Genomic DNA, 20,582 nt, shown 5'->3' with positions numbered 1-20,582 from the left:
CATCTATAACCACAAACATGCCCTCAATGTCTCAGAATTAAAAATTTTTTGGCCCTAACATAGCAGGGGGGGAAAAGCTCTTCTAGAATCATTTGCTCTAAGAGCAAAGCTAAAATTTTTTTAAAGAAAAAGTGTTGAGTCGTTTCCTTCAACACACACACACACACACACACACACACACACACTAACTTACTAAAAATAACATGAAATAGGCTGTTAACATTTTAGCTTTGAAACTTCTTATAAACTGGTCCAGAAATAATTTGTAATAAAATAATATAGTCATACGCACATATTCTTTAGATTCTTTCTGAGAAAGAAAAGTCTAATAAGCAGGGGTAAATATCCAAGTCTCTGCTCTACATAATAAGGATGGTGATCTTAATAACTACTAAACCTTTAAAGAAAACTATACTCATTTTCACTTACCCACCTAGTATGGAGGTGCTTCTAATAAAGTGTTCTTTCTACATGCATGTGCTGATAAAGACCAGGTTTTTCTAAGTTAACATCAATCTTTAGTTTATGACTAAAGTTGATTCTTTTCCCAGACCTAGTGCTGCTTAATAGCTAGTAAACAATCATGGACTTCACAAATGTCTTCATGAACACGGATCTATTCCACCTCTCAAATCTGCAGATCAGATGCAAGTTGGCCTCTGGTTTACAGCTAGCTATGCAATCAAGTCACAACGTCTTCTGGCAAGATTCATGATCTTTTACTATTTAACCTCAGCTGCCTTTTGCTGTTTATCTCTCATCTCTTCATCAACCAGAACTTGGCTCAAATATTGCTTCCTCCTTGAAGGAAATTTCCATCAATCTGACACTAAAAGCTTTCTTTCTTTTCTGATTTCCAGCACTAATTATTGCAAATTACTTAGGTAATTAATCAGGTACTCACTTATGGTCCCTTATTTCTATCTTTTATTATTAAGATTTGGCATGTTTGTTTTATTCCCTCAACTAAATTATAATTTCCCAGCAAGCCCTAGCCTGAAAGCATTTAATAAATATGTGATGATTTTATTTGTTGGTCTTCCCAGTAACTGAGTATAGCATTTTATAGTGATTGAGTGAGGCATCCAGCTTTTCTCTTTAGTATGCTTTACAAATATTAATGATTTAAAAATTGTAATTTCCCTATGCTACAAGAACTTGTCTATCTCTTTTGAGGCTACCATACCCAACTCTCTTAACGTCTCATAACCCAGGCAATTTTAGTCAACTGAGGGTAATGGCACAAGTATTGCTGTTAATAATAACAACTGAAATAACAAGAATGAACATATTTAAAAATAAATTAGACTCTATTTAAAAATACTTAACATAGAAGTCGTAGGGGACAGGTTTAATCTTTCCTTAGAAAAACTACATAATTTAATAAGAACCAATAACTCTGTAAATAACACAACATATCACAAAAGAATTCAAAGTATACATATTACTCTTTAATAACTAAAAATACAAACGTATAGATAATACTGTGTCTGCAACATTTTTTTAAATGCTAACACTTCTTCCTTGCTTTGAAATACAGTAATGACAGCTAACATTTATTGATTTCTAAATCTAACCATCATTAATTAATTTCATTTTTACAACAATCCTAACAAGTACTATTATCATCTCCATTGTACAGATAAGGAAATTGAGGAACAGAGAGATTAACTCGTCCAAGGTTTCACAGTTAATAACTGTCAGAGCTGGATTTCAAACTCATGCGGTCTACAATTATCTACAGCATTTTTTAAAAAAGATTTTATTTATTTACTCATGAAAGACAGAGAGAGAGAAAGAGTGAGAGAGAGAGAGAGAGAAAGTCAGAAGAAGCGAGCTTCCCGAGGAGCAGGGAGCCCAATGTGCGACTCGATCCAGGACCCTGGGATCATAACCTGAGCTGATGGCAGACACTTAACTGACTGAGCCAATCAGGTGCCCTACAGTATTTTTTGGAAGTCACTGTCCATTAAACTAAAATCTCCAGCAGCTCTGGAAGCCTTACTTAATGTATCTTCATATAAATTTCTGCCTTACACCTTCCACCCTTTCGCAAGGTTTATCAGGTTTCCCACTCAAAGGAGAATGCCATGAGGGTCCACTTCCAACTCTTCTAACAAAGAGATGATTTCTAAGCCCTCATTTAGTGCTACCATACATTCTCTTATTTCCATACAATTTAAAGGATAAAGTCCCTGTACGATTTACATAATAAACCATAATAAATACTAAAGGTTTACCCTAAGATGCTGTCTTGCTTCGAATGTGATGTTCTATAAGCCTAACGACATTAAGATTAAGTACGGCTCAATGCTGGGATATTATATCTATGGTTTTAACTCATTAAAAATTTTTATGAAAAACTATACCTTCTTAAAATATTACTGCACTACTAATTTTGAAATATGGCAGTTTTTATAGGAAGAAAACATGCATTCTACTTCCCTAAGCTATGGGACTATATAAAAACCTAAACTTTCTTTCTTTTTCTTTTCTTTCTTTTTTTTTTTTTTAAGAGAGGGAGAAAGTGTGAGTGTCAGGGGAGGGGCAAAGAGAGGAGGAGATAGAGAATTTCAAGCAGGCTCCACACCCAGCATGGCGTTCCATGCAGGGCTCAATCCCACAACTCTGAGATCATGACCTGAGCCAAAATCAAGAGTTGGACGCTCAACTGACTAAGTACCGCAGGAACTCCTCAAAACCTAAACTTTTATAGGTAATTGCTATCACAGCATTAGCAGAATGCAATTTTGGAGACCTCAAGATCCTATTTATTCTAATAGGCAACTTAAAAAAAAATCTAATGCACAAATTTCATATGTGGCTGAATGGAAACAGATTACAGCAATATATTAAGGAATAAAATAAAAGCTTTCAGTCTTTTATTTCAATAAAAAACAAATATTCAAAGAATTAAAAATATACGTAACCCTTGTCTGCTTATTTGCCATGTCTGCTTTTTTAAAGTTTCCAAATTTCTTCAGTATGATAAGAGTTCTAATCATGCAATGAATGGAAGGTTTGTTTTCTCAACTGTTTTCAGCATACAGAACAATCTTAGCCTGAGTGTATTCAAGCCATTGCTCAGTACCAGTTAAGTCCGTTACTAGGTTTTTTCCCGATCAATTATTTAGTGCACCTTGCATAACTTTTATTTATGGTTTTAATGCAACTGTTCTATTTATGTTGAACAGCATAAAATTTCCTTAATGGATATGCCCCAGTCATTGTCAAAAACAAAGAACCATAGGTAATTCTAAATCCTGTCCACCAAATTAGGCCTTGTCTTTAGCCCTCTTGTAACTTGTTCAGACGATCTGGCTTCAGTTGAGAAACTATAAAGTCCAAAGAAACTAAAGTTCTTTCTGTAAAAGTTGATAATAACTAGGCTATTCAAGATATAATAGTAAATGACATTTATTTTTCATTAGACCAAGGAAAGCAGCAATCTTTGTTTCTCTTTATTTTCTTTCCCCACCAGCATTCTCTAAAACTGTCTATCTGATCTGGACAGGGAATCTCTTCACTGGAATAAATAATCAATTTGTTCTGACAGACCACCTTAATTACATCTGTTATTTGGGAAATACCAGTGAGTGATTTTTGGGTTCATTAATATGCAAACACCTTGAGAGCTAACCTTTTGGGCAGAAACAATTACGTACAACATTTTGCCAAATACAGTACCAAGAACATGCATATTAATATTCTGGCAATAACAAATTCATTATGGTGGTTATCCTATTGGGCTGACTCATAGACAATTAATGAACTAATAGGGCTGGGACCTAGTAAGTGGGTTGGCAGCTCATTTATGACTCTAATTCTATGCAGTTTCTCCCAACTTCAAAAATAAGGTTCTTGAAGACCACTATGGATTGAGAACTCAAGGTTGAGAAAATAAGTGTTTTGTAGAGAAAAAAATAGAAACAGAATTTGGAGATTGAAATCATGTGAATATGAAGGTCTAGGTTAATAGGTTTGCATTCAATAAAACAAAGACGTTTTAAAGAAATCATTTGCATTTATTCTTTCATGTACCAGAACTTTTCAAGGATTTCCTCTGTGGCAGTGTTACAGAAATAAACTATAAAACTATTCTACATAGCTTTATTATATTTTGTAAATCTATTTTACTTTTGGAAATGATAAATATACTAGTGACCTTGCTCTCTGCCTTGCTCTAAATGTTGGCACTGTTAAAATTTATGACTAGAATTATATTGATGCTATCATCGCATCTTCTCAGGTTCTGCCTCTTGCCTCTCTGATTCCTGACTCAGTAGTCTCTATTAGACATTTCTAGCAATATATACCTGTTATTTTCATGGTATCTTTAGAAATTGCTACCACTGACATCACTTTCATTTTCTTTTTAAAAACATCATGTTCCTCTTTTTCTCATTATCATTATTAACAGGAGTTGCCTATATTTCCAGAATGCTGGAAATAAAATATTTTTTCAATAGTAAAAAGGTCTACAGAGGAAAAAAATAGAGAGAGAAAGAGAAAGAGAGAGAGGGAGAAGAAAAGCAACGGTGATAACTACTGCTGATTTCATTGTTCAGGATTATGCTAAAAGCATACAGGCATACTTTGGAAATACTGCAGGTTTGGTTCCAGATCACCACAATAAAGCAAATATTACAAATAAGGGAGTCAAACAAACTTTGGTTCTCCAGGGCGTATAAATTTTATATATAGTCTATTCAGTGTGCAATAGCATTATGTCTAAACAATGTACATACCTTAATTAAAAGACACTTTATTGCTAAAAAATGCTATCATCTGAGCTTTCAACAAGTCATAATCACTGATCACCATAACAAATGTAATAATAATGAAGTTTGAAATATTGCAAGAATCACCAAAATGTGACACAGAGACAGAAAGTGAGCAAATGCTGTTGGAAAAATGGCACCGAGAGACTCGTCCAATACAGGGTTGCCACAAACCTTCAATGTGTGAGAAAAAAGAAAAAAGTAATACCTGTGAAGTGCAATAAAAAGAGGTAAGGTGGTTGATAGAATTACTGGACAAGAGATGGGGATATCAAAGGAGGAATTTCAACATCAGAAGGTATGCTTAAATTTCTTCTGAAACATGGTAACCTTGAAGGTCCCTTCCAAATCCATGATTCTATGAATCTATGACTACGAATCACGAGAAATTTTATGGGCAAACAAGAGAATGATTAAAAAAAAAAAAAAAAAAAAAAAAAGCATTCACAAGCCAAATACCAAAGTTGTAGTGCCCCCTTTTGGAGGCAGACTACAGAAATTCATAAACATTTAACAGGATATCACTAATATGTTTAAGTTCTAAAGCAGTATGGTAAAATATAGGCATTAGTTGTAGCAGTCAGCAATTTATTCCTTAACATACTTAACTAACCCCAGTGTTTAAAAGAATAAAATAATATAAATTGATGGGGGGCCAACATGAAGAATAAAACAGAAACCTTGGAATTGATACTGAAATTCTTGCCACCAAATAAAAAATTCCAAAAGAACTGGAATTTAGCCCAACAAAAAATGATGTTTCTGTTGATGATGAAACAGAAAATGGGTCCATAACCCTCTGTGTGTGTGTGTGTGTGTGTGTGTGTGAGAGAGAGAGAGAGAGAGAGAGAGAGAGAGAGACTATTGCTTTTGTGCACAAAAACTAGGAGTCTTTAAGAAGTTTCACATATTTTCAAGTATTTCAATGGTGTTATGATATAACATTTTGGGGCATTTAATACATAAGACACTATAATTCTAAACAAAAAAACTATTATAAAGGCAGATTTCATGAAACAATCATAAATCTACTTCAATACCTAAAAAGAAATTCAGATCTGACTATAAACCATAATGCTTTATTTACGTGGTAGTAATGAAGATAATAATAAGCCTAAAAGTGACTCCACTGTACTGAGTAATCAAGCTACTAGAGTGTTGTAGGAGCTTAAGTAGAAAATACTGCATCAGAACTCAGAGAAATTCTTTTTAGATGTTCTCTGTATAAAAACAAAAGAAAATCATGTTAGCTAAAAAAATTGATATAATATGGTAGACTTATTAATTAGTACTTGTTAATTAAGATTAATTTAAAAGAAACTAATTAAAGGAAGATATATTTAAATTAACTTATAAAAATTTTAAATATAATTTTAAAGTGTGTGCATAGAGACTAAAACTATTCTCATAAGATTTTTAATATAAGCAGTTTCAAAATGCAGCTATAGATTATTAAAATCAGCATATAAACTGCTTACAGAAAACGTCAAATTTATGCTATAAGACCTTTTAAATGTTCTTTAATATGGAAATACCCTTCTTTTAGTATTTATGGCATTGATAATATAAAGCATAATCTTTTTATATAATGCATACTTCAGCCAAAGTGACTTTTCAAATTATCAACAAAACAAAACAAAGAGGTTTTATGAAAATGAAGGGTCCTCGTTAATGGAAATAAATCCTACGATATTGTCCTAAGAGAAGGATGTTAGCCAGAATAATTGACAAAAAAGCAGTAAGTAGTTGCACCTTGGGAAAATCAAGTTTTATCATTATTTCCAATAAAAACAGAAAGATATCAGGTAGAGATGTCAGAAACTTGTGCAAGGAGGTGAAATCCTCACGTCAACACATTGAAATAATAAAATGACAAGGAGGGATAACACAAATAAATACACAGAAGAATAGGAGTATCATCCTTAGTGATTTCTGAAAAGGAGGTTAATACGACTAGAATATCAAGTCACCAGTGAGTGTTTGGGGGAAACATCAGGCTCTGAATTTTTCCTTTTTTTTTTTTTTTTGTGCAGGCACTCATAACAGCAAAAGAAACCATATTACATGAAAAATTTTATGAGCCAGTAGTAATAATGCCTGATTTTATGATGTCTGGAAACAGCTTTTACCAAAAGAGAACAATATTTCAAATCCTACCAAGATCATTTCAGTATTATGCCAACCTGCCAAATAATAAAGAGTTTTATTAGAGAAAATAACACATTGACACAAGAATAAAATCCTTATAAGTGGAAAAGGATGTCTGGATTATACAAATTACCTCCAGGAGTAAACAATGACGGGGTCCTTATTGACTGAGTGAGAGATAATTGAGAAATCAAAAAATGAAATCTAAACAGGAGCAAGTGCAACCTTAGAAATTTTTCATGTTTGGAGGATTGCCTTGTCAAATTTCTTTTCTTAGATATACAAAAGATAAGTGGAATATCATTTTAGATCTTTCGAAGATAACAAATGAAAAACTATACATATAAAATGCTAAGAATTTCCAAAGATTTGCTCCACTTCTCAGTTGATAATGAACTGAAATGACTATGCAGAAAAAGAAGTACTTAAACATTTAAACCACAACATTATAGGTCATTGTGCTCTAGAAGACTGATTTGAGTCTTAATACCATCTCTCTCATAAAACCTCAAATGCTATTTAAAATTAATCAAATATTAAATGTTCCCTATATTGCTGGCATTTATAATGCTGTGATTTTTCTGATGATTCCTTCCTTAGCACTGAGAATATAGTTGTAGATACCACTGTAGATACAGATACAAAAAAATGCACCCTATATAAATATATATAATATAGAATTTTAACTTGGTATAGTGAACTGCAAATTAGTGCATGGAAGTAAACCTTAGTATGTTCAGTAAAAATTAAATATAAAACATTTTAAAATACCTGCTGATGGACTGGTTGCAACAGAGAGCAACTGAAGCAAAAAATAAAATGAAATATTCAGTTGATTCATACAGAAAATAATAAAAACAAATTATCTCAATATGTTGGGATGCCTCTCTTTTGGATTGAACCAGGTGAAATTGTTTTATTGTTCAATAAAACTGAATATTGGAAATTTCATATGGTTTAGACTAAAAGCATTAGAGTTAACATATTTAATTCATTTAATTCTATGAAATATTGCAATACAAATGAAGAAACAATGTCAATTCATTGACTAAATTCTGTGTTTCAAATAATTTTATTACCAAACAAAAAAGGTGAAAAAGGAATAAACACTGTGATTTCTGTTCCTCTCAGATTATTAAATTAAGAGATTAGGTCTTTAGCAAAACTGATCATATACTATGTAGATTATTAGGTACAAAAAAATCATCATCACTGTTTTATTCTTCTTAGATGTGGAAAGAAGATGTAATAAGAGGAAGGTTATAAATGAGAGCAAATTCACATTTATAAGAGAAGGAAACCAACATAGTCCTTTATATTTACAATAGCTTAATAAATTTTTTGGCCAAGTACTCTAAGGTGAGAACTTCTTCCCCATGTTATTGTAAGTTCATAATTTTAAAAAATGGTTTACTATAAATAAAGGCAATCTATGTTAACTGGTGATTGATAATTAATTAATGTAATTGAAAAAGGATCATATATTTATGTAATATTAGTTTAGCAGAAATTTCAAGGAATGAATTCTCAACTTTGCCTGATCCTAAAAATGTCTTAAAAAAAAAACCAAAAAACCAAAAATTAATGCAGTATTTAAAGTTTTATATACCTAATTGTAACATTAGGTGTATCAAAATTACATATTTTGATATATCCAATGATTGGTCAGAATGAAGAGTGTGGCTGTACCAGTTGTTAAAATACTAAAAAGTAAAAGGCTTCCATACTTGTTAGAAAATGGCCACGGCTCTCCATTCCTCTCCACATGTGCCCTTCTCTAGTGACCTCACCCCCACCAAGAAGACTTTTCCATGTTCTAACCCCTAAGGAGGTAACACCTGGCAGTACAGGGAGCCTATAAGATCCTGTGATCCACTCAAATTAGTTGGTACCTGTGCCATTACCAGTTGTTATATGTTTCAAATCTCTCCTCTGTTAATAAAACAGGGATAGTTGCAGAAGCTTTGTATTCGAAGTCAGACAATGTTATAGTAGCTCTTCAACCTAAGTCACTGGACCTTTCCAAAATGCCAACTTCCTTTTTTGAAATAGGTATTACTAACTACTTGGTAGAGCTGATTGTGGATTATGTGAAATGACACGAAGTGCCTATGAGCAATGGTAGGCATACTACTTACTCTCCCCTCACCTTACGAGAAATATAGAACAGTTGACCCTTGAACAACAGGGGATTAGGAGTGCCGACCCTGCATATAGTCAGAAATCCACATATAATGCTTGACTCCCCAAAAACTTAACTATAAATAGCCTACTGTTGACCAGAAGCCTTACTGATACCATAAACAGTTGATTCACATATATTTAGTATGTTATATGTATTATATACTATATTCTTACAATAAAGCAAGCTAGAGAAAAGAAAATGTTATTAAGAAAGTCTTAAAGACACATGAAAAAGTGTTCAAAATCATTAGCCATCAGGGAAATTCAAATCAAAACCACACTGAGATACCACCTTACGCCAGTTAGAATGGCAAAAATAGACAAGGCAAGAAACAACAATTGTTGGAGAGGATGTGGAGAAAGGGGACCCTCCTACATTGTTGGTGGGAATGCAAGTTGGTACAGCCACTCTGGAAAACAGTGTGGAGGTCCCTTAAAAAGTTAAAAATTGAGCTACCCTAGGACCCAGCAATTGCGCTACTGGGTGTTTACCCCAAAGATACAGACGTAGTGAAGAGAAGGGCCATATGCACCCCAATGTTCATAGCAGCATTGTCCACAATAGCTAAATCGTGGAAGGAGCTGAGATGCCCTTCAACAGATGACTGGATTAAGAAGTTGTGGTCCATATATACAATGGAATATTACTCAGCTATCAGAAAGAGCGAATTCTCAACATTTGCTGCAACATGGACAGCACTGGAGGAGATAATGCTAAGTGAAATAAGTCAAGCAGAGAAAGACAACTATCATATGATTTCTCTCATCTATGGAACATAAGAAATAGGATGATCGGTAGGGGAAGAAAGGGATAAAGAAAGGGGGGGTAATCAGAAGGGGGAATGAAACATGAGAGACTATGGACTCTGAGAAACAAACTGAGGGCCTCAGAGGGGAGGGGGGTGGGGGAATGGGATAGACTGGTGATGGGTAGTAAGGAGGGCATGTATTGCATGGTGCACTGGGTGTTATACGCAACTAATGAATCATCAAACTTTATATGGGAAACCAGGGATGTACTATATGGTGACTAACATAATATAATAAAAATCATTTAAAAATTAAAAAAAAAAAAGAAAGTCTTAAAGAAGAGAAAATGCATTTATAGTACTGTATTTATCAGGAAAAAAAACTCTGCATGTATGTAAGTAGACCCACACAGTTCAAACCTGGGTTGTTCTGAGACGAACTGTAAATACTACATAGGAAAATAAGCAAAAACTGCAGTCCTTTACTCACAAATGGGTTACGTTTCAAACACTCATTTTTGAAGTCGGTAGCCTAGTAATTAGAATGTATTTTCCTCATAGTGATCATTATATAAAAGCATATGTATCTCAACAATTTTATAAATTCCAATTTCATCTATAATATACTGTTTTCATACATGGAAAAAACCTTATTGAGTATTCATATATGCCAGGCACTACTCTAAGAATTTTACATTTAAGTTATTTAATCCTCAAAACAACCTTACGGAATAGAATGCTCTTATCACACCCACTTAACAAATGAGAAAATCAAGACAGGGAGGTGAAACAACAAGCTCTAGGTTGTATTAGCTAGTAAGTGGCAGAGCCAGGATTTATCCTAAACAACCAGGCTCAAGAGCCTATGTTCCTGGGGCGCCTGGGTGGCACAGCGGTTAAGCGTCTGCCTTCGGCTCAGGGCGTGATCCCGGTGTTAGGGGATCAAGCCCCACATCAGGCTCCTCTGCTATGAGCCTGCTTCTTCCTCTCCCACTCCCCCTGCTTGTGTTCCCTCTCTCGCTGACTGTCTCTATCTCTGTGAAATAAATAAATAAAATCTTTAAAATAAAAAAAAAAGAAAAAAAAGAGCCTATGTTCCTAATCACTATACTCTATTGTCTTTGGACTTTGAACCATAAAACATATAAACATTTATAAAAATCAAAACACTGAGAAAAATTACATGGTAGTTTCTCAACTTGTGATAGAAATCAAACTGAGTAAAAGAAGAAAAAAGTATACTGAATTTATCTTGCATACTGGTGGCTTGAAGAAAAGCAGCCTGAGATAGATTAGATTTGTGGAGATAAAGGCTGTCTACTGTCAAAGGTTTAAATGCTATCATTGCTTCTTCATCATAGCTAAAGCTCCTGAGTTTCCTTTCCTTCCCGTATTTGCATACCTATCTTTCAGAGTAAGTGTCTTTTTTAAAGACTGTTTGCAAATAGCCCCAAGGCCAATGGGTATTGACCTGGGCTCCCAAGTCTGGATTATCAACAGTGACCAGGCTCTTTCTGGCACCTTTCCCAAAGATCAAGAGAATGGGAATATTTGTTCCAAGGAGTTTAAGCTCAGCTACTGCCCAACTCCTATCTTCTTCACCTTTTATCCTTGAGACTCTGAATTCTTCCTGTGACCACTTCTGGCTTTGAAAGCTTGTTCTTTAAATTCAGTTTTTGGTGTGCTAAAATGGTTTCCATCTAATGCTCTTAGTACTTTTAGATTGTTCACAATATTTTCATTTGAGCTTTCTGCTATATTTTATTTTTAGTATCAAAGTGATTAAGTATTTTATTTGTTTATTCGTTCTGACTACTACTTTCCAGTATCTTAGAATCATATTACTTTACTATTTCATTTTTAATTCTTTAGCATTTTAGGTATCCCTAAATATTTATATTTGAGCATTTTATATTTATTAAGATTTTAGTTTAGACTGTAGATCTCACTAAATTTTTTGCTGGAATTACATTCAATTTTTTTGGTTAAAATGAATTATTTTCCTACCTCCATTATTAAGACTTTACTGTATACATGACTTTAGTATTTTACAGTTATGTTTCTAATTTCAGTAAAAGGGTGACTACGTAAGATCATTTTACTTATGTAACTTTATTAAGTTTTACTCATATTTGATGGCTAATAAATCATTTTAACAGTGTGGGGTCACAAAAAGATGAAAAGAGATCTATCATACTATTTATTTTCAGTCCCAAACATATACAAATGGATCATCTTTATAACTGTCCATTTACTCTAAACAACATATCATAACAGTAGAAAATAAATAATACCAGACTAAATGGGAAGAATTCTTTAGGTTTGTTAGATAGTTGTCTTAGAGGGGTTTCTAAAGAAGCAGACTCTCAGACTAAGACTGAGTATACTAATTTATTTGCAAGGTTCAGAGGAACAGGCAGGGAAATGGGGAAGGTGATAAGAGAAGGGCAGGCAGCTAATACAGGGTACATTATTAAGCTAGCTAAAACAGAAGCCAACTGAAACTTAGTCTCATGGGGGAAACTGGCAAATAGGGTAAGATATAGGTCTCAGAACAGTTTAAGCCAGGGCCAAGGAAGCCGAAACCTGTCAGTCATTGCTTATGGTCTAATTCCAGTAGCTTCTAGTAGCTCAAAGGCAGTCCTGTGGCTTACATGGAGGTGCTGGCCTTTGGAAGGCTGATGTGCACAAAATGGTAAGGGGCTACAAGGGTGTATGAATAGAGTACCACATTAACTATTACATTAGCAAAACTATTAGGTACCCCCCAATCACCATAGTAATCTTTTTTTTTTTTTTTTAAATATGGGTTCCATGCTCATGGAGCCCAGTATGGGGCTTGAACTCATGACCCAGAGACTGAGACCTGAGCTGAGATCAAGAGTCTGATGCTTAACCAACTGAGCCACCCAGGCGCCCTAGTAATTCTGACAAAGTAAATTTAGCCCTGAATGTTGCCAAAATTTTGGCAAACCAGTTTTACCTGGAAGCAGAAAGTATGCTAACAATACTTAAGTATTACAAATGATAAGATAGTGTGTAACTTCTCAACTCAAAATGTTAACAAAACAGGAGCCTGGTACTGAGTCACTAGGAAACAAGGAAAAAACTCTTTCAAGAGTTTTTAAAGACCAAGGATTTAACTCTTTCAAGAAATAATCTTCATTTCCTCCCCGGCTCTTGAAGATTAGCTACTATCATGAATGACACAGTAACTATCTGGACCAGGAAGTTGAGGACCAATAGACCACTTCAGCAGAAACAAATGGTCACTGATGTTCTTCACCCTGGAAAGGCAATAGTACCAGAGAAAAAATTCGGGAAAAACCAGCCAAAATGTACAAGACCACACCAGATGTCATCTTTGTATTTGGATTCAGAACTCATTTTGGTGGTGGCAAGACAAGTGGCTTTGGCATGATTTAGGATTCTTTAGATTATGCAAAGAAAAATGAACCCAAACACTGAGTTGCAAGACACAGCCTGTATGAGAAGAAAAAGATCTCAAGAAAACAGTGAAAGGAACGCAAGAACAGAATGAAGAAAGTCAGGGGAACTGCAAAGCCAATGTTGGTGCTGGCAAAAACTGAACTGCTAATTGAACAACAGAAGAAGTAAAGATTCTGCAGTGACTTTATCTGTGGTGATTGTGCAGGTTTTTCATGAGAGGATTAATAAACCAGGAATTAAAGAAAAAAAATGAAAGAAAGAATCCTTATAGATCCCTATAATGTACCAAACCATAGCAAGGACTAACACCCACCAGAACAAGAGATGTGAAGCATCATCTCAAATAATCAAGAGATATAAAGCATCATCTCAAATAATCAATCTATTTACCTAGTAGCTGGGTACATACCTATTGCAACTCGAAGGCACATGCTCTAAAAGAAACGAACTATGGATTAAAGTCACTTGTAGAGTTCACAAATACTTTCTCAAAGAAATGCTCCCCAACCTAAGTATAATTTTTCTGATTTAATTCCTTCTCATCTTTAAAGTTTTTCTGGTTCCTCTCAGTATTTTTCTGACTTGAATCTTGGGGTCTTTTCTTTGGGGTGTGCCATAGCATTTATGTTTCTCAAGGTCAGGTAATAGGTGCCAACTAGGAGAGCTCAGGTCCAGGTCCCAGCTTCACCATAATTCCAAAGCTCCTTTGGTCAATGAAATGCCAAGTCTGATGGATTATTATTTCTGGATCTCGACTCTGTAAGCTGGATTAGTGCTTGCAGCCACTGGACAGCTAAAACAGACTAGATGGCTAAGCCTTGGGCCGTGTGGGCCACACAAGGACACCTTTCGTCACACACTGTGCACTAAGGTGAGTTTATTCAAGAGTAATGATCTCCTGAAAGCTAAACATAGTGAAAAAGCTAAGTGTATGTAAACTATGTATCTGTACCCAAGATTAATATTTGTAGATGGGAAACTGTTTTGTTCATTATTTTTTACAGAGAAAAGAGAAAAAAGGTGGAAAACATGTGTGTGTGTGTGTGTGTGTGTGTGTGTGTAAGTGAAGAAATGCCATTTCCCTCCTAAACTGTGCAAGGCTATAAATCATACTATTTGGGACAATTATGCCTGCATTTACTTCCTCTGAATTATATTTTCACAACACAGTTGCCAAGCATTGGTCTATTTCTATTGCAGAGAGTAGTGCCTGGAATTTGTCAGGGTACCTCTGCTATTACTTTGTGAGTTGTGTGGTTGTCAGACTTACTTTCAGTATGTATGCATAGAGAAGGTGCTTGGGGTGGGTGGGAGGTGGGCAGGGGGAGGGGTAACAGGAAATATGAAGAGTAGGAGATTTACCTAAGAAGAATATTTTCTTTCTCAAAAAGCAGAAGTCTGAAATTTGAATAAAATCAAATGTTTATATATTTTTAAAGACCAATTTATAATATAAAATTATATACTATTATTAACTCTTGAGTAAAACAATTTAATATACAGCATGACTAATTTCTTATATCAAAATTTAGTAACAATAATAGAAATTTACAGCTAGAAGGAATCTTAGCAATCTCCCAGACCTTGCCTTCATTTTCAAGAAGAGGAAAGAGAGCTAAAAGCTAAAAGTTTGACTTGCCAAAGATATAGTCAGTGATAAAAGGGCTAGGATCCAGGTCTCATCATTTCCTCTCAGATGTCCTTTACACAAATACTTTTGAAATATTAACCTTTTCCTTCAATTTGCAGAGCTTTTCATTTGAGCTGCACAACACATTTTCACAAATATTTGTAGGAAGTATTATTAGCATTGCACCACATCCCAACACGAACTTATTTCAAATCTATACATCTCTACTTTTAGTTCATTTTCTTACTAAGAGAACAGTGGGAAAAGATGTTTGTATATGGGTATATATTAAGAACTATGCCTTAGATATTCTTACCAATTTCATTAACATGAAATACATCTGAATTACTGTAATTTTTAAAATTTACAGCAACCATCAATCTCAAAGATAGAGATATTTTCTAAAAGTCATACCTTCTAAAAATCAAGCAAAGAGGGGAAGTGAACAAGAATCTTTTAAAAAATTACCTAGCACTCTAATTCAGCCTTTTCCCCTTCTACTCTTTTTGTTGTTTTCCACTTTTTCTCAAAACTACATATAAATAATACGAGAAAAGCTCGTCATCAATACATACAAAGTTTTTAAGCAACAATGTAATACTACTTCATTAAGTCCTCTGGGTACAGAATTTTTTGGTGTGGACATGGAGCAGATTGAAGGAAGTTTCAGTCTTCAAACAGCTGGCTCAGAATAAAGGCCAACATGGAGAGAACAATAAACTAGTCTAGATCCACTTGAGAAAAAGACCCATTTTCAAAAAAAATAGAGAGTATACTTGTATTCTTAAAAGTGCAAAACTGTTTATGTTAAGAATAAAATAGTTTTGGGGGGAAACCATAATAATAAATTAATCCAATTCACAGCACAGTTTTTATAAGAAAATATGTTTTAGGTTCCTGCTTTGGAAGCTGGGGAACTGTCCTCCTTTTGCCATGGCTGATGGCCATTGTCGTAAAGGCAATATGGAGGCTCAAGGAATAAGCCTTCCTCTCCAGAGGAACACACAATGAGCACAGTACAAAGACAGCATTAGTTATGTCTTCACAAATCAGATGCTCAGAATCCATAATACCTAGACTCATATTACTAGTGACTGGGACAATCTATAATAATGTGACCATAGGAATTACAGGTTTCAAAGGGACAAAATAAAATTTCTTTTCCCAACCTGTAAAAATCTGACTTGGATCCCATTAACATCTAACTAAGTTTCTAGTTTAAGTCATATACTTTCCTGAATATAATGTGATTTAATCATCACCGAAATCTTAGCATATAGGTTTTATCATCCTCATTTATCAGATGAGAGAACTGAGAGATTAAGAGAAGACAAAACTCTGGCTCTGGATTGGAAAACTGTGGAACTAGAACCTGAACCCAAGTCTAATGCTTTACTCCACCTTTCCACAGTGCTGTTATACCACTGATAATGGCTTACAGTGGTACTGAAATGAAGACTTACCACATTGTAAAGTGATTATTTGTCTGTTTATTACAAAGTGATCGAGGAAGCTTATAAAATACCAGTGCCATATATTAAAGTGTAAATAAGTAAGAAAATTGAGACAAAGAAAAATTATGATTGGGCAAAGTTTAAGAAAGAGTTGTAGGAAATGAATGTTTTAACCCCTCATTGTGATAATGGTATAACAACATAATAATACATGACTTTTTTTCAAAATATCATTACCAAAATATAAACTGCATGGGAAGCTCAGTTACGTTAAACGGGGTAAATTCCCTCTGAATTCTCTTTTCTACGAGTTGCTCTCCTTTCCAGTGATGTAGTTGTCAACAATTATCCAAAATCAGGCAAGGCCTCCCTTTTCCAGGTGACTAGGATAATGTGATCTCTGGGAACAATGCCTTAGGAACCCAGTTCTATATACTAGTTCCTTTTGAAGTCAGAAATATATTCCCAATTCCAAAACAGTAAATTACCAAAATAAAGTATAACTTGGGATTTGGGATTCAGTTATTGCCTATTTAATGAAGTAACCCCAAAAGTCTCTGGGAGAACCTGTGCAACGACCAAGAACATCTACACAGACAGTTCTACTTTCTAGCATTTATTTCCAAAGAGATTTTAATTCAAATCAGATCAAATGCACTTCAACAGATTATATTAATACAATAACCAATTTTGATCATACTATGTATTTTGGAAATTGGAAGATATATTACATGCTATAGATGGAAGGAAGAAATCATGAAAAAGTCAAACTTCTCCTAAGTGTCAGCACTTTCCAAAATAACACTTGTAAAATGCATTTTGAACACATCTTTTCAATTAAGTATTTATTAATTAGAAATCAAACCATAATTTCCTCCTGGGAAAAAGCAGAGTGTATTAACATAGTATGAAAATAGTGTACAATGTAACAGTGTTTACAAGCTTCACTTTTATCCTATAAATGCTTTTGGATCTTATAACAAATTCTTCATTACTATGAAGAAAGCTAACATACTGGGCTAAAAGGTAGAGTATTAAGTACATCTGTCAATATTTAAATTCACATGCTCTGAAGTGACTGATATAGTGGGAAAAAGTGCAAAGGGAAAGAAGTTTAACCCCACCCCAGCTCAGTTCTACTTGTACAGTATTCTCCCAATAAGCTCAATTTTGGTTTTCTGAGTGGGCATGGAGTTCTATTGTTTACTAAGAATCTCACATTCCAGGTCCTCTGCTTCCAAGCCTGCAACTGTTAAGATCTTGTGAGCAGACAAAATTACACATGATACACATTTTAAATTCTCCTCTCTGCTTACCTACTTGCCTATTTTTCATTCTTTCTTTCCTCTTTCTTGCTTCAAGGATAGAGATTAGAAATGGTATTGCTTCCTTCTCCAAACAGACTATGGAAATAAATGGATACTACTAGTTTAACACTGAAATTTAAATAGTATGACTGAAATATAGCTCTGAAGAACTAACAAATGCCCACTTACAAAAAGCATTTCCTGTTTTGTTAATAAAACCTGGCTCTTGAAGCTATAAATGATTTATTATTTCTAATAAACTCCATAGATAATTGGATTTGTTTGTAATTTAGACCTCCATATTGTTAGCATTATATATACATCATAGCTCCTCTATTAAACTAACATTAAAGAAGATAACCGGGTCTTCTCCCCTAATTCAACACATTAACGTTTTGAAGCCCTACTATGCCCAAGACAGGTGTTAGATGCTTCTGAATGTTTTAAGGAAAACAAGCAGTTGGGGATATAAAATATGCACAAATCACTCTAACAGCAGAGGTACAAATAAAAATGCCATGAAAGTCAAGAGGGTGGGGGGCAATAATTCCTTCGTCATTCTTAAAGAACTGATACAAAGCAAAGTAAATTATGGTAGACTGAGATTCAAAATCCAATACTGAGGAGCTTAGACACAAAAGTATTCCTAATTATAACTTCTAACAAAAACTTATAAATTTTTCCTGCTTATCCTTCTCAAAGGTATCTCCTACACTATATCCTATGTTTTGGAATAATTCCACTCAACATCTTCCTGTCATATTTCACATGACCCCTGAAAATGCCATCACCTCTAGGAGGCTCTCTCACTTGATCCCAAGAGCTGTGGTTGTTCTCTATAGCATGTAATGACTACATGACTCACATTATTTACTGTAATATCAGTGTACATTTACATAATTACCTTAAACTTTGGGAACTTACTATGTGTCAGGCACTGTGCTCTATCACCTTACTTGTATTTATTCTCTTGATCCTCCCAACAACACTGTAAGCTACTTAACAAAATGTACCCTATTTCATGCATCAAGAAATTAAGGTAAGATTAGTCACATGCTCAAAGTAACAAAATTAATGAACTGAAGTCAGGAAGTCTAGCTCCAGAACCCACATTACTGATCAAAAAGCAATACTACCTTGCTTAACATTTTTATAAATGTTATATTAAAATCTCTTGGATATGAGAACTTGGAGATACCATGACAATTCCGTTTGCCTCATGCATATAAGGTACAGATTCATTTTGTCCAAAGTTGGATTGGGCCTCTGTTGGTCTAGAAAATCCCAGAGGCATTTCTGATGTGTATCCAGAGCTGAAAGCTATTAAGCATTACATACTTTTAGAACCCAGACAAATTTTAAATAGCAAACAGCTGTCTCCTTGAGCATCAATTTGGGTTACTCAGGGACTGTCTGGTATACCAAGTAAAGAAGGATACTAAGACCAGTGCAAGCTCAGGTTTCTTGGATTCAAATCTTGGCTTTGGTACTAATTACCTGTGTGAACTTGTGTTTCAGCTTCTTTATGTGAAAACAAGGATAATACTGATATTTACTAAGGTTGTTGAGATGATTAAAAGGGTTACTATATAAAGAATTTAGAATGGTGCCTGGCACAAGGAAAATTTTAATAAATATTAGCAATTGTCATGGAAGTGGCATCAGAAGTACCATCTGCCAACTCACATCTGAGAAACACTCCTGTGGGCTAGATCTTAGTAAGTTTAATGCTATATCTATGAGAAAAAACATTACATATGTATGTTTCTGACTTAGAAACTCATTTAGAACACAATTTATTTGCACACTGAGGACTGTTTATATTTGAGGCTTTGTGGTAGTGATGTTTGTGGTAGTGATGGCACAGAAAAAAAAAAGCTATGTTGTGTAGCAGAAAAAGCATGGATTTGGAAGCAGGGTACTAGTGTTTGAGTTCTATTTACTACCTCTGTAAACCAGAGCAAGTCACTGGATTTTTCAGTTTCCCCTCTGTAAAGTGGATATACAAACAGTTTTCACTTTTTAATGTTTCCCTGAAGATTACATGAGATGATGGATGTGGCTGTATCTAGTAGATAGTTGTACACACGGTAAATATTAAATAAATTTAAGGTTCTACACTAGCTCCCCCAAATCTTTTTTAACCTATTTACAGCTAAAAGACAGTACAAACTGCCAAGTATACTCTCCCCACTCAGCATGTTAATAACATTTTTTTCTGTCCTGGCTCTTTGTACCACAATGGTTAAAGCTGTGGGTATAATCAACAGGCCTCTGACAAAATTGGAGCCCTCATGGCTGAAGGTTTTAACACAGAGACAACTGCAAGAGACTCCAAAGGAATAACTGCCATTTAAACTCTTTAGGACAGGGGCTTCATGTGCTTAAAGGAGCTTAAGGAAGACTTACAATTTTCTTCCAGTTTTATTCTATGTATGCTTACTTTACAAAACTGTCCAACTGCATAATTTTGTATTTAATGTTCTTTATATGACATATTCTCTTGACCATTTTCCCGCCTCATTAAAAATCTTCCACAAACATTATTTGCAATGGTTGCATAGTGATTTAGCATATAGATATATCACATTTAATCATTCCCTTTCTATTAAATATTGATATTGTTTATAAATATTTGCTATTATAAATAATGCTGAACTGAACATCTCTATTCATTAATATTTGCACATTATTTCCTTAGGATGAATACTTAAAATAATAATTTGCTGGAGTAAAATCCACATAACAAAATTAGCCATTTTAAAATGAACAGTTCAGTGGCATTTAGTATATTCAATAATGTTGTATAACCACCAACCAAACTTCTAAAACATTTCTATCAGGATTAACATTTTGAGGTATTAATGAGTATGAACATT

The 20,582-nt window shown here is 34.3% G+C and overlaps 1 protein-coding gene and 1 pseudogene across 8 annotated transcripts in view; one reads left to right on the top strand and one right to left on the bottom strand.

The window, feature by feature from the left end:
• Positions 1–20,582, bottom strand: part of MBD5 (methyl-CpG binding domain protein 5) — a 444,593-nt gene that overhangs the window by 275,957 nt on the left and 148,054 nt on the right. The gene's annotated exons all lie outside the window — the stretch shown is intronic.
• On the top strand, positions 13,062–13,452 carry LOC123000467 (40S ribosomal protein S24-like; annotated as a pseudogene).

Source organism: Ursus arctos, unplaced genomic scaffold, assembly GCF_023065955.2.
Source record: "Ursus arctos isolate Adak ecotype North America unplaced genomic scaffold, UrsArc2.0 scaffold_1, whole genome shotgun sequence".
In the NCBI taxonomy this organism is placed as follows: domain Eukaryota; kingdom Metazoa; phylum Chordata; class Mammalia; order Carnivora; family Ursidae; genus Ursus; species Ursus arctos.
The sequence above is the reverse complement of the archived record's forward strand: the minus strand, read 5'-3'. Positions and strand labels throughout refer to the sequence as shown.